Below are 12,439 nucleotides of genomic sequence, written 5' to 3'. Positions count from 1 at the left end.
TAACATAGGAACAGATCATTAAAAAAATGCAGCGCCCCAATTCGGGCTTGAACCAACGACTCTTAGATTAAAAGTCTCATGCTCTACCAACTGAGCAAGCCGGGCAGACAGCAATCGTTTCAGTTTGCTTCACCCCGTGTGTTTATGGTCAGAAATAATAAATCAATGAGCGAAGGAGAGGGAGGCGAAGAAAGATTGGAAAACAATCCGTGTAATATGGGAACAGATCAATAAAAATGCAGCGCCCAACGTTGGGCTTGAACCAACGATTCTGAGATTAAAAGTCTCATGCTCTACCGACTGAGCTAGCCGGGCAGACAGCACCCATTCCAGTTTGCGTCACCCCGTGCGTTCATGGTCAGAAAGCTTAAGTCAAAGAGCGAAAGAGAGGGAGGCGAAGAAAGATTGGAAAACAATCCGTGTAACATGGGAACAGATCAGTAAAAAACACAGCGCCCAACGTGGGGCTCGAACCCACGACCCTGAGATTAAAAGTCTCATGCTCTACCGACTGAGCTAGCCGGGCAGTCCGTACCCGTTTCAGTTTGCGTAATCCCGTGAGTTCATGGTCAGAAAGCTTAAGTCACAGAGCGAAAGAGAGGAAGGCGAAAAAAGATTAGAAAACCATTCCTGTAACATGGCAACAGATTAGTAAAAAAATTCAGCGCCCAACGTTTGGCTCGAACCCACGAACCTGAGATTATTAGTCTCATGCTCTACCGACTGAGCTAGCCGGGCAGACAGCACCCGTTTCAGTTTGTGTCACCCCGTGCGTTCATGGTCAGAAAGCTTAAGTCAAAGAGCGAAAGAGAGGGAGGCGAAGGAAGATTAGAAAACACTCCGTGTAACATGGGAACAGATCAGTAAAAAATGCAGCGCCGATCTTGGGGCTCGAACCCGCGTCCCTGAGATTATTAGTCTCATGCTCTATTGACTGAGCTAGCCGGGCAAACAGCACCCGTTTCAGTTTGCTTCACCCCGTGTGTTCATGGTCAGAAAGCTTAAGTCAAAGAGCGAAAGAGAGGGAGGCGAAGAAAGATTGGAAAACAATCCGTCTAACATGGGAACAGATCAGTAAAAAAACACAGCGCCCAACGTGGGGCTCGAAGCCACGACCCTGAGTTTAAAAGTCTCATGCTCTACCAACTGAGCTAGCCGTGCAGACAGCAACCGTTTCAGTTTGCTTTACCCCGCGTGTTAATGGTCAGAAAGATTAAGTCAAAGAGCGAAGGAGAAGAAGGCAAAGAAAGATTGGAAAACGATTCCTGTAACATGGGAAACGATCAGTAAAAAATTCAGCGCTCAAGGTGGGGCTCGAACCCACGACCCTGGGATTAAAAGTCTCATGCTCCACCGACTTAGCGAGCCGGGCGGACAGTACCCGTTTCAGTTTGCGTCATCTCGTGTGTTCATGGTCAGAAAGCTTAAGTCACAGAGCGAAAGAGAGGAAGGTGAAGGAAGATTGGAAAACAATCCGTGTAACATAGGAACAGATCATTAAAAAAATGCAGCGCCCCAATTCGGGCTTGAACCAACGACTCTTAGATTAAAAGTCTCATGCTCTACCAACTGAGCAAGCCGGGCAGACAGCAATCGTTTCAGTTTGCTTCACCCCGTGTGTTTATGGTCAGAAATAATAAATCAATGAGCGAAGGAGAGGGAGGCGAAGAAAGATTGGAAAACAATCCGTGTAATATGGGAACAGATCAATAAAAATGCAGCGCCCAACGTTGGGCTCGAACCCACGACCCTGAAAAAAAAGTCTCATGCTCTACCGACTGAGCTAGCCGGGCGGACAGCACGCGTTTCAGTTTGCGTCATCCCGTGCGTTCATGGTCAGAAAGGTTAAGTCACAGAGCGAAAGAGAGGAAGGGGAAGGAAGATTGGAAAACAATCCGTGTAACATGGAAACAGATCAGTAAAAAATGCAGTGCCCATCTTGGGGCTCAAACCCGCGGCCCTAATAATATTAGTCTCTTGCTCTACCGACTGAGCTAGCCGGGCGGACAGTACCCGTTTCAGTTTGCGTCATCTCGTGCGTTCATGGTCAGAAAGAATAAGTCAAAGAGCGAAGGAGAGGAAGGGGAAGAAATATTGGAAAACAATTCCTGTAACATGGCAACAGATCAGTAAAAAATGCAGCGCCCAACGTGGGGCTTGAACCCGGGGCCCTGAGATAATTAGTCTCATGCTCTACCGACTGAGCTGGCCAGACGGACAGTACCCGTTTCAGTTTGCGTCATCTCTTGCGTTCATGGTCAGAGAGAATAAGTCAAAGAGTGAAGGAGAGGAAGGGGAAGAAAGATTAGAAAACAATTGCTGTAACTAGGCAACAGATTAGTAAAACAATTCAGCGCTCAAAGTTTGGCTCGAACCCACGACCCTGAGATTAAAAGTCTCACGCTCTACCGACTGAGCTAGCCGGGCAGGCAGCACCCGTTTTAGTTTGCGTCACCCCGTGCGTTCATGGTCAGAAGGCTTAAGTCAAAGAGGGAAGGAGAGAGAGGCGAAGAAAGATTGGAAAACGATTCCTGTAACATGGGAACAGATCAGTAAAAAAACACAGCGCCCAACATGGGGCTCGAACCCACGACCCTGAGATTAAAAGTCTCATGCTCTACCAACTGAGCTAGCCGGGCCAACAGCAACCGTTTCAGTTTGCTTGACCCCGCGTGTTAATGGTCACAAAGATTAAGTCAAAGAGTGAAGGAGAGGGAGGCGAAGAAAGATTGGAAAACAATCCGTCTAACATGGGAACAGATCAGTAAAAAAACACAGCGCCCAACGTGGGGCTCGAACCCACGACCCTGAGATTAAAAGTCTCATGCTCTACCAACTGAGCTAGCCGTGCAGACAGCAACCGTTTCAGTTTGCTTTACCCCGCGTGTTAATGGTCAGAAAGATTAAGTCAAAGAGCGAAGGAGAAGAAGGCAAAGAAAGATTGGAAAACGATTCCTGTAACATGGGAAACGATCAGTAAAAAAATTGAGCGCTCAAGGTGGGGCTCCAACCCACGACCCTGGGATTAAAAGTCTCATGCTCTACCGACTGAGCTAGCCGGGCGGACAGTACGCGTTTCAGTTTGCATCATCCCGCGCGTTCATGGTCAGAAAGGTTAAGTCACAGAGCGAAAGAGAGGAAGGCGAAGGAAGATTGGAAAACAATCCGTGTAACAGGGGAACAGATCAGTAAAAAAATGCAGCGCCGACCTTGGGGCTTGAACATACGATTCTGAGATTAAAAGTCTCATGCTCTAGTGACTGAGCTAGCCGGGCGGATAGTACCCGTTTCAGTTTGCGTCATCCCGTGCGTTCATGGTCAGAAAGCTTAAGTCGCAGAGCGAAAGAGAGGATGGCGAAGGAAGATTAGAAAACAATCCGTGTAACATGGGAACAGATCAGTAAAAAATGCAGTGCCCATCTTGAGGCTCAAACCCGCGACCCTGATAATATTAGTCTCTTCCTCTACCGACTGAGCTAGCCGGGCGGACAGTACCCGTTTCAGTTTGCGTCATCTCGTGCGTTCATGGTCAGAAAGATAAAGTCAAAGAGCGAAGGAGAGGAAGGCGAAGAAATATTGGAAAACAATTCCTGTAACATGGCAACAGATCAGTAAAAAATGCAGCGCCCAACGTGGGGCTTGAACCCGCGGCCCTGAGATAATTAGTCTCATGCTCTACCGACTGAGCTGGCCAGGCGGACAGTACCCGTTTCAGTTTGCATCATCTCTTGCGTTCATGGTCAGAGAGAATAAGTCAAAGAGTGAAGGAGAGAAAGGCGAAGAAAGATTAGAAAACAATTGCTGTAACTAGGCAACAGATTAGTAAAACAATTCAGCGCCCAACGTTTGGCTCGAACCCACGACCCTGAGATTAAAAGTCTCATGCTCTACCGACTGAGCTAGCCGGGCAGACAGCACCCGTTTTAGTTTGCGTCACCCCGTGCGTTCATGGTCAGAAAGCTTAAGTCAAAGAGCGAAGGAGAGAGAGGCGAAGAAAGATTGGAAAACAATCCGTCTAACATGGGAACAAATCAGTAAAAAAACACAGCGCCCAACGTGGGGCTCGAACCCACGACCCTGAGATTAAAAGTCTCATGCTCTACCAACTGAGCTAGCCGGGCAAAGAGCAACCATTTCAGTTTGCTTTACCCCGCGTGTTAATGGTCAGAAAGATTAAGTCAAAGAGCGAAGGAGAAGAAGGCAAAGAAAGATTGGAAAACGATTCCTGTAACATGGGAAATGATCAGTAAAAAAATTCAGCGCTCAAGGTGGGGCTCGAACCCACGACCCTGGGATTAAAAGTCTCATGCTCTACCGACTGAGCTAGCCGGGTGGACAGTACGCGTTTCAGTTTGCATCATCCCGTGCGTTCATGGTGAGAAAGCTTAAGTCACAGAGCAAAAGAGAGGAAGGCGAAGGAAGATTTGAAAACAATCCGTGTAACATGAGAACAGATCAGTAAAAAAATGCAGCGCCCAACTTAGGGCTTGAACCAACGATTCTGAGATTAAAAGTCTCATGCTCTACCGACTGAGCTAGCCGAGCAGACAGCAACCGTTTCAATTTGCTTCACCCCGCGTGTTAATGGTCAGAAAGATTAAGTCAAAGAGCGAAGGAGAAGAAGGCAAAGAAAGATTGGAAAACGATTCCTGTAACATGGGAACAGATCAGTAAAAAAATGCAGCGCCCAACTTAGGGCTTGAACCAACGATTCTGAGATTAAAAGTCTCATGCTCTACCGACTGAGCTAGCCGGGCAGACAGCACCCATTCCAGTTTGCGTCACCCCGTGCGTTCATGGTCAGAAAGCTTAAGTCAAAGAGCGAAAGAGAGGGAGGCGAAGGAAGATTAGAAAACACTCCGTGTAACATGGGAACAGATCAGTAAAAAATGCAGCGGCGATCTTGGGGCTCGAACCCGCGTCCCTGAGATAATTAGTCTCATGCTCTATTGACTGAGCTAGCGGGGCAGACAGCAACCGTTTCAGTTTGCTACATCCCGTGTGTTAATGATCAGAAAGATTAAGTCAAAGAGCGAAGGAGAAGAAGGCAAAGAAAGATTGGAAAACGATTCCTGTAACATGGGAACAGATGAGTAAAAAAATGCAGCGCGCAACTAGAGGCTGGAACCAACGACTCTGATATAAAAGCCTCATGCTCTACCAACGTAGCTAGCCGGGCAGACAGCACCCCTTTCAGTTTGCTTCACCTCGTGTGTTCATGGTCAGAAAGCTTAAGTCAAAGAGCGAAAGAGAGGGAGGCGAAGAAAGATTGGAAAACAATCCGTCTAACTTGGGAACAGATCAGTAAAAAAACACAGCGCCCAACGTGGGGCTCGAACCCACGACCCTGAGATTAAAAGTCTCATGCTCTACCAACTGAGCTAGCCGTGCAGACAGCAACCGTTTCAGCTTGCTTTACCCCGCGTGTTAATGGTCAGAAAGATTAAGTCAAAGAGCGAAGGAGAAGAAGGCAAAGAAAGATTGGAAAACGATTCCTGTAACATGGGAAACGATCAGTGAAAAAATTCATTGCTCAAGGTGGGGCTCGAACCCACGACCCTGGGATTAAAAGTCTCATGCTCCACCGACTTAGCTAGCCGGGCGGACAGTACCCGTTTCAGTTTGCGTCATCTCGTGTGTTCATGGTCAGAAAGCTTAAGTCACAGAGCGAAAGAGAGGTAGGCGAAGGAAGATGGAAAACAATCCGTGTAACATAGGAACAGATCATTAAAAAAATGCAGCGCCCCAATTCGGGCTTGAACCAACGACTCTTAGATTAAAAGTCTCATGCTCTACCAACTGAGCAAGCCGGGCAGACAGCAATCGTTTCAGTTTGCTTCACCCCGTGTGTTCTGGGCAGAAATAATAAATCAATGAGCGAAGGAGAGGGAGGCGAAGAAAGATTGGAAAATAATCCGTGTAATATGGGAACAGATCAATAAAAATGCAGCGCCCAACGTTGGGCTCGAACCCACGACCCTGAAATTAAAAGTCTCATGCTCTACCGACTGAGCTAGCCGGGCGGACAGCACGCGTTTCAGTTTGCGTCATCCCGTGCGTTCATGGTCAGAATCTTTAAGTCGCAGAGCGAAAGAGAGGAAGGCGAAGGAAGATTAGAAAACAATCCGTGTAACATGGGAACAGATCAGTAAAAAATGCAGTGCCCATCTTGGGGCTCAAACCCGCGGCCCTGATAATATTAGTCTCTTGCTCTACCGACTGAGCTAGCCGGGCGGACAGTACCCGTTTCAGTTTGCGTCATCTCGTGCGTTCATGGTCAGAAAGATTAAGTCAAAGAGTGAAGGAGAGGAAGGCGAAGAAATATTGGAAAACAATTCCTGTAGCATGGCAACAGATCAGTGAAAAATGCAGTGCCCAACGTGGGGCTCGAACCCGCGGCCCTGAGATAATTAGTCTCATGCTCTACCGACTGAGCTAGCCAGGCGGACAGTACCCGTTTCAGTTTGCGTCATCTCTTGCGTTCATGGTCAGAGAGATTAAGTCAAAGTGTGAAGGAGAGGAAGGCGAAGAAAGATTAGAAAACAATTGCTGTAACTAGGCAACAGATTAGTAAAACAATTCAGCGCCCAACGTTTGGCTCGAACACACGACCCTGAGATTAAAAGTCTCATGCTCTACCGACTGAGCTAGCCGGGCAGACAGCACCCGTTTTAGTTTGCGTCACCCCGTGCGTTCATGGTCAGAAAGATTAAGTCAAAGAGCGAAGGAGAGGGAGGCGAAGAAAGATTGGAAAACAATCCGTCTAACATGGAAACAGATCAGTAAAAAAACACAGCGCCCAACGTGGGGCTCGAACCCACGACCCTGAGATTAAAAGTCTCATGCTCTACCAACTGAGCTAGCCGTGCAGACAGCAACCGTTTCAGTGTGCTTTACCCCGCGTGTTAATGGTCAGAAAGATTAAGTCAAAGAGCGAAGGAGAAGAAGGCAAAGAAAGATTGGAAAACGATTCCTGTAACATGGGAAACGATCAGTAAAAAAATTCAGCGCTCAAGGTGGGGCTCGAACCCACGACCCTGGGATTAAAAGTCTCATGCTCTACCGACTGAGCTAGCCGGGCGGACAGTACGCGTTTCAGTTCGCATCATCCCGTGCGTTCATGGTCAGAAAGGTTAAGTCACAGAGCGAAAGAGAGGAAGGCGAAGGAAGATTGGAAAACAATCCGTGTAACATGGGAACAGATCAGTAAAAAAATACAGCGCCGACCTTGGGGCTTGAACCAACGATTCTGAGATTGAAAGTCTCATGCTCTAGTGACTGAGCTAGCCGGGCGGATAGTACCCGTTTCAGTTTGCGTCATCCCGTGCGTTCATGGTCAGAAAGCTTAAGTCGCAGAGCGAAAGAGAGGAAGGCGAAGGAAGATTAGAAAACAATCCGTGTAACATGGAAACAGATCAGTAAAAAATGCAGTGCCCATCTTGGGGCTCAAACCCGCGGCTCTGATAATATTAGTCTCTTGCTCCACCGACTGAGCTAGCCGGGCGGACAGTACCCGTTTCAGTTTGCGTCATCTCGTGCGTTCATGGTCAGAAAGATTAAGTCCCAGAGCGAAAGAGAGGAAGGCGAAGGAAGATTAGAAAACAATCCGTGTAACATAGGAACAGATCAGTAAAAAATGCAGTGCCCATCTTGGGGCTCAAACCCGCGGCCCTAATAATATTAGTCTCTTGCTCTACCGACTGAGCTAGCCGGGCGGACAGTACCCGTTTCAGTTTGCGTCATCTCGTGCGTTCATGGTCAGAAAGATTAAGTCAAAGAGCGAAGGAGAGGAAGGCGAAGAAATATTGGAAAACAATTCCTGTAACATGGCAACAGATCAGTAAAAAATGCAGCGCCCAACGTGGGGCTTGAACCCGGGGCCCTGAGATAATTAGTCTCATGCTCTAACGACTGAGCTGGCCAGGCGGACAGTACCCGTTTCAGTTTGCGTCATCTCTTGCGTTCATGGTCAGAGAGAATAAGTCAAAGAGTGAAGGAGAGGAAGGCGAAGAAAGATTAGAAAACAATTGCTGTAACTAGGCAACAGATTAGTAAAACAATTCAGCGCCCAAAGTTTGGCTCGAACCCACGACCCTGAGATTAACAGTCTCACGCTCTACCGACTGAGCTAGCCGGGCTTTTTTTTTTTTTTTTTTTATTTATTGCCTGGCATGGACATTGTACAGGGCAATCATTGCACACACATATATTACAATACAAAGAAAAAGAAAAAAAACAAGCATTGCCATCAGTCCCATTTGTACTGATGTTGTCCTCTTAAAAATACTTAAGGTTTGCCAGGGGTTCAACCCTTGACAACCATTCTGGCTCGATATCCTCTATTTTGCTACACTCAATGAATGCAGACATGCTTTGCCTGAAATAAATTACTGCTGGTTTTGCGTCCGGGTCGAAATGGTATCCGGCCATTCGTGCACGCCATATACAGTGGAGACCGGTCAACATCACTACATCGAATGGGACCCCATCATCATTTGTTACTGCGAGGTACCTTATTCCGTGTGGGTCTAGTGGAAAATCCTTCTTTATTGTCCTCTGTAATATGTCCCAAAAATGTACCCCTTCCCAACAATGCAAAAAAACATGGTCTATTGTTTCTGGTTTCTTACATATCAAGCAGTGTGACCCCCATAGTGTAAAAAAACCCCGTTCCTCTGTGAAAGTCTTTACTGATAGTGTTCCTGTGTGTAACTTGAAGAAAAAAGTTTTCACCCCTGTAGGTACCTGCATGTTTCTCACCCGCTTCAGTACGTTTTGTCCCGGTCTTCCACTGTATATGGCCCTGTACAATGGTACTGGCAAAACCATAGCACATACATCTCTGTACAATTCTTTTCTTCTAACACTTGCTAGATAATCTATCGAAAAGCGTACAGATAAAAAACGTACACTGTCTACCACTTCCTTGAGATACCCACGCAACGTCACGGGCCGGCTATCCGTAGTAACAACAAAATCTGGTAAGGCACTGCCTAACCTGAGCTGGCATACCGTACGTAAAAACGGATCCCTGACGTCACGGAAAAACAAAAATCTATTTACTACTTGTCTCACAAATAGGTGCGCCAAACCAAGACCTCCGTCCTTCACGCGCCTGAACAAGTTGGTCCGTCTGCACCTTTCCCATTTCGAGCCCCATATAAAAACTGCGAACACTCTGTGCAGCCTTTGCACGTTGATCCTTGAACAATGTAACACCTGCATCACATACCACAGTTTAGCGATAAAAAACATGTTGCACACAGTAGCCCTAGCGAAAACAGACAGGTTCATGCCTTTCCACCTGTCTGCTTTTTCCTTCGTCTCTTTTGTTTGACGCGACCAATACTCCTCGCTGCCGTTATAACATTCCAGGGGAACACCGAGGTACCTTGTCGGTGTTTCCGTCCAGTGCACATTCGCAAAAAGGTCCGGCTTTGAAGGCCACCTTCCGTGCCAAAGCCCAAGAGATTTCGCCCAGTTTACGCGGCTTCCTGTGACGCTACAAAAATGTTTCACAACACTTATCGTTTCCTCTACACTTTCTTTGTTCGTACAACACACCGCAATGTCGTCTGCATATGCCAGCAGCTTAACTTCCACTGCCGCCAAGCTGAAGCCACGAATTTTTCCATTTTCATTTATCGCTAAGCACATCGCTTCGATGTAAATACAAAACAAAAGTGGACTGAGGGGGCAGCCCTGACGCACAGAACGCATTACGTGAATGGGGGCCCCCAAAGACTTGTTAACAATTAAACGTGTTGTGCAGTTCTGGTACGCCAAGGCCACTCCCTCCTTGATGATGGAACCGACATTAATATGATCTAAGATGACAAACAAAATATCATGCGCAACACAATCAAAAGCTTTCTCCAGGTCTATCTGGAGCACAGCAACGCCAAGTGAATCTTCGTCACAACACTCTAGCACACACCTCATCTTGTGAATGTTTGAGCTAATGGTTCTGCCTTTGATTCCACAAGTTTGGTGCTCTCCAACAATTTCTTTAATGACACCTTGAAGTCGCGCTGCCAGAACCTTCATAAAAATCTTGTAGTCGACATTGGTCAGCGATATGGGCCTATACGATGTCACCAGTTTAAGTTTTTCCCCTTCGTCCGTTTTAGGAATTAATATCGTATGCGCTTTGCTGAAGGAGGGCGGCAGAGTTTTCCGTTCGTACGCCTCATTGAACAGCTCAGCTAACCCCGGGGACAGTTCTATTCTAAACGTCTTATACCATGCTGCGGTTAGGCCATCGGGTCCCGGTGACTTTCCGGGGTTCAGATGACCAATCGCGCGTTCCACTTCACCTTCCGTTATTCTGCCTTCTAAAAGCTTTTTTGTGTCGTCACTAAGCCGCGGCAAGCGCTTGAGAAACTCTTCTTTAAAACCATGTACATTCGCTTTTCGAATTGCAAAAAGTGACTGATAATACGCAACAAAGGCCCGTTCGATGCTTTCATTGTCGCTCGCGAGAGTCCCGTTGCAATAGACCTTATCGATGTGGTTTCGGCGTCCTTGCGCTTTTTCGAGACCAAGCGCCCTTTTTGTGGGCGTCTCACCCGCGGCAAGATCATTTGCGCGCGCGCGAACCCAGGCGCCTCGATAACGCTCTCTGTCATGCAGTTCTAATTTTTCCTTGACACTGCGCACCTCGTCTTTGCAAGTCCCAGGCTCCCAACTTTCTAGGGCTATCAGCTGCTGCAGTGTTTTCTTAAGACTTCTTTCTTTTATTTGCGCTTCGAATTTTAGCGTGCTCGATCTGTCAAGCGCTTTCATTTTCACCTTCTGCTTTAAACACTCCCATTTCTCTGCTACTGTTTCCGTTTTTTCCATAAGCACTTCATTAATGGTCTCGTGCACTGCTTCTAAAAATGGTTCATCTTTTAGTAACAATGCGTTCAGTTTCCATAAATCCCAGTTGAAAACCTTACGCTGTTTCTTCATGCCTATGCGACACACAACCAAACAGTGATCTGAAAACGACACTGGCTCAACCGAAAAATCGTGACACATAGGCAATACATCTAGGGATAGGTATATGCGGTCTAAACGTGCATGGCTATTGCCATGAAATCGCGTGTAGATCACTTCGCGATTTGCTGCCACACATTCATACACGTCTTCCAAGTCATTTTCGGTTATTAATTTGCCTAGCACGTCACTGCTTTTGTCACGAACGCCAGTGCTATTGACTCTATCGCGAGCCCTTAAAACACAGTTAAAATCACCTAACAAAACCACCCTCTTATTACACTTTGTCCACTGAAACAGGTTAGAAAAAAACTGAGCACGCTCTTCTACACTATTCGGTGCGTATACGCATATAACTCTGAATTCAGTGGCACCATAAACAAAGTCACAATAAACAATTCTGCCCGACTGACATGAAAAAACACTTTGCACAAGAAGGCTTTGCAATTTTTTTACAAAAAGAACACAACCCGCGGACGTTCCTATCGAGTGGCTTACGACCGCGTAATATCGGTCAGTGAAACGGCGCACCATGCTCCCGGTCTCCTCCTCTCCGTCTACCTTAGTTTCCTGGACGGCTAGGACGTCTATGTCTTGGTCTGTGAGCAACCGATAGAGCTGACTTTGCCTACGCCTAGCCGCCAACCCTCTGACGTTAAGCGTAGCTATACTGAATGGCGGAGTTAATTCCATAGTGACTTGTTCGCTAAAGGAGTAGGCCCGGAGCATGGCGCTTACCCTTCACGACCAGCCCTCGGCTAGCCGCCTCCAGGACCATCCTGCTTCCCAGCGCTGTTTTCTTTTGCCTTGTCCTCCAGTCTCCGGTCGGTAGGGACTTTCGGCTTAGGTTTGAGACTACGCCGCCTCCCTTGCGGCGCCTTCGCAGGCGGCTCCTGGCTGCTGGTGGACGACGCCCCGTCCTGCTCTACCGAGTCGTCGAGTGGACGCTTTAGCGTGGCGCTGGTCACGCACATCTCGTCGTCGCTGTCCGCCGCCGTCTCTCCCTGACCCTCCGTTGTATCAGCTGTCCCCACTGGAACCACGTACGTCTCGACCCGCTCAGGCTCGGCCGCTGACGGGGCGCTGGCCGGTGTAGTCGAAAGCTGGCGAGTCTCCGGAAACTTGGGTGTGTCTGCCTGCGCCGCCCCTCCAGTAGTCACAGGGACCACTGGGCTTCCGACCCCTTTGGCGGCGTCCTCTGCCTCGGCCGCGTCCATGACGTGATCAGCCATCGCCTCGTTCTTCGCTGGCCCCATTGCACTGGCGTACGTTCGAACGCAATCCGCCTCGACGTGTCCGAAGCGTTTGCACCGCGAGCAACGGGGAACCTTGCACTCTCGGCGGACGTGCCCTTTGCCTTGGCAGCGCAAGCATTGCATCGGCCGACCAGGCACAACCAGCAAGGCCAGCTCTCCATCGATCCTGATCTGGTGCGGAAGGTCTTCGACCCTGACGCCGC

The 12,439-nt window shown here is 48.1% G+C and overlaps 1 protein-coding gene and 21 non-coding genes across 22 annotated transcripts in view; all 22 read right to left on the bottom strand.

Moving 5' to 3' along the window:
* LOC119176671 (unextended protein) overlaps positions 1–12,439 on the bottom strand; it is a 418,752-nt gene that overhangs the window by 80,310 nt on the left and 326,003 nt on the right. The window lies entirely within an intron of this gene.
* On the bottom strand, positions 243–315 carry TRNAK-UUU (transfer RNA lysine (anticodon UUU)). Its single transcript has one exon. It is a non-coding gene; the product is annotated as a tRNA-Lys (tRNA).
* Positions 454–526, bottom strand: TRNAK-UUU (transfer RNA lysine (anticodon UUU)). Its single transcript has one exon. It is a non-coding gene; the product is annotated as a tRNA-Lys (tRNA).
* On the bottom strand, positions 666–738 carry TRNAI-AAU (transfer RNA isoleucine (anticodon AAU)). Its single transcript has one exon. It is a non-coding gene; the product is annotated as a tRNA-Ile (tRNA).
* Positions 1,089–1,161, bottom strand: TRNAK-UUU (transfer RNA lysine (anticodon UUU)). Its single transcript has one exon. It is a non-coding gene; the product is annotated as a tRNA-Lys (tRNA).
* TRNAK-UUU (transfer RNA lysine (anticodon UUU)) lies at positions 2,355–2,427 on the bottom strand. Its single transcript has one exon. It is a non-coding gene; the product is annotated as a tRNA-Lys (tRNA).
* Positions 2,567–2,639, bottom strand: TRNAK-UUU (transfer RNA lysine (anticodon UUU)). Its single transcript has one exon. It is a non-coding gene; the product is annotated as a tRNA-Lys (tRNA).
* On the bottom strand, positions 2,779–2,851 carry TRNAK-UUU (transfer RNA lysine (anticodon UUU)). The gene has a single exon. It is a non-coding gene; the product is annotated as a tRNA-Lys (tRNA).
* On the bottom strand, positions 2,991–3,063 carry TRNAK-UUU (transfer RNA lysine (anticodon UUU)). Its single transcript has one exon. It is a non-coding gene; the product is annotated as a tRNA-Lys (tRNA).
* TRNAI-AAU (transfer RNA isoleucine (anticodon AAU)) lies at positions 3,625–3,697 on the bottom strand. The gene has a single exon. It is a non-coding gene; the product is annotated as a tRNA-Ile (tRNA).
* Positions 3,837–3,909, bottom strand: TRNAK-UUU (transfer RNA lysine (anticodon UUU)). The gene has a single exon. It is a non-coding gene; the product is annotated as a tRNA-Lys (tRNA).
* Positions 4,049–4,121, bottom strand: TRNAK-UUU (transfer RNA lysine (anticodon UUU)). Its single transcript has one exon. It is a non-coding gene; the product is annotated as a tRNA-Lys (tRNA).
* TRNAK-UUU (transfer RNA lysine (anticodon UUU)) lies at positions 4,261–4,328 on the bottom strand. Its single transcript has one exon. It is a non-coding gene; the product is annotated as a tRNA-Lys (tRNA).
* Positions 4,473–4,545, bottom strand: TRNAK-UUU (transfer RNA lysine (anticodon UUU)). Its single transcript has one exon. It is a non-coding gene; the product is annotated as a tRNA-Lys (tRNA).
* TRNAK-UUU (transfer RNA lysine (anticodon UUU)) lies at positions 4,685–4,757 on the bottom strand. Its single transcript has one exon. It is a non-coding gene; the product is annotated as a tRNA-Lys (tRNA).
* TRNAK-UUU (transfer RNA lysine (anticodon UUU)) lies at positions 5,319–5,391 on the bottom strand. Its single transcript has one exon. It is a non-coding gene; the product is annotated as a tRNA-Lys (tRNA).
* TRNAK-UUU (transfer RNA lysine (anticodon UUU)) lies at positions 5,951–6,023 on the bottom strand. Its single transcript has one exon. It is a non-coding gene; the product is annotated as a tRNA-Lys (tRNA).
* Positions 6,373–6,445, bottom strand: TRNAI-AAU (transfer RNA isoleucine (anticodon AAU)). The gene has a single exon. It is a non-coding gene; the product is annotated as a tRNA-Ile (tRNA).
* TRNAK-UUU (transfer RNA lysine (anticodon UUU)) lies at positions 6,585–6,657 on the bottom strand. The gene has a single exon. It is a non-coding gene; the product is annotated as a tRNA-Lys (tRNA).
* On the bottom strand, positions 6,797–6,869 carry TRNAK-UUU (transfer RNA lysine (anticodon UUU)). The gene has a single exon. It is a non-coding gene; the product is annotated as a tRNA-Lys (tRNA).
* On the bottom strand, positions 7,009–7,081 carry TRNAK-UUU (transfer RNA lysine (anticodon UUU)). Its single transcript has one exon. It is a non-coding gene; the product is annotated as a tRNA-Lys (tRNA).
* TRNAN-GUU (transfer RNA asparagine (anticodon GUU)) lies at positions 8,066–8,138 on the bottom strand. Its single transcript has one exon. It is a non-coding gene; the product is annotated as a tRNA-Asn (tRNA).

The sequence above is a fragment of the Rhipicephalus microplus genome, chromosome X (genome assembly GCF_043290135.1).
Source record: "Rhipicephalus microplus isolate Deutch F79 chromosome X, USDA_Rmic, whole genome shotgun sequence".
NCBI classification, from domain to species: domain Eukaryota; kingdom Metazoa; phylum Arthropoda; class Arachnida; order Ixodida; family Ixodidae; genus Rhipicephalus; species Rhipicephalus microplus.
This window is presented reverse-complemented; position numbering and strand designations above follow the sequence as displayed.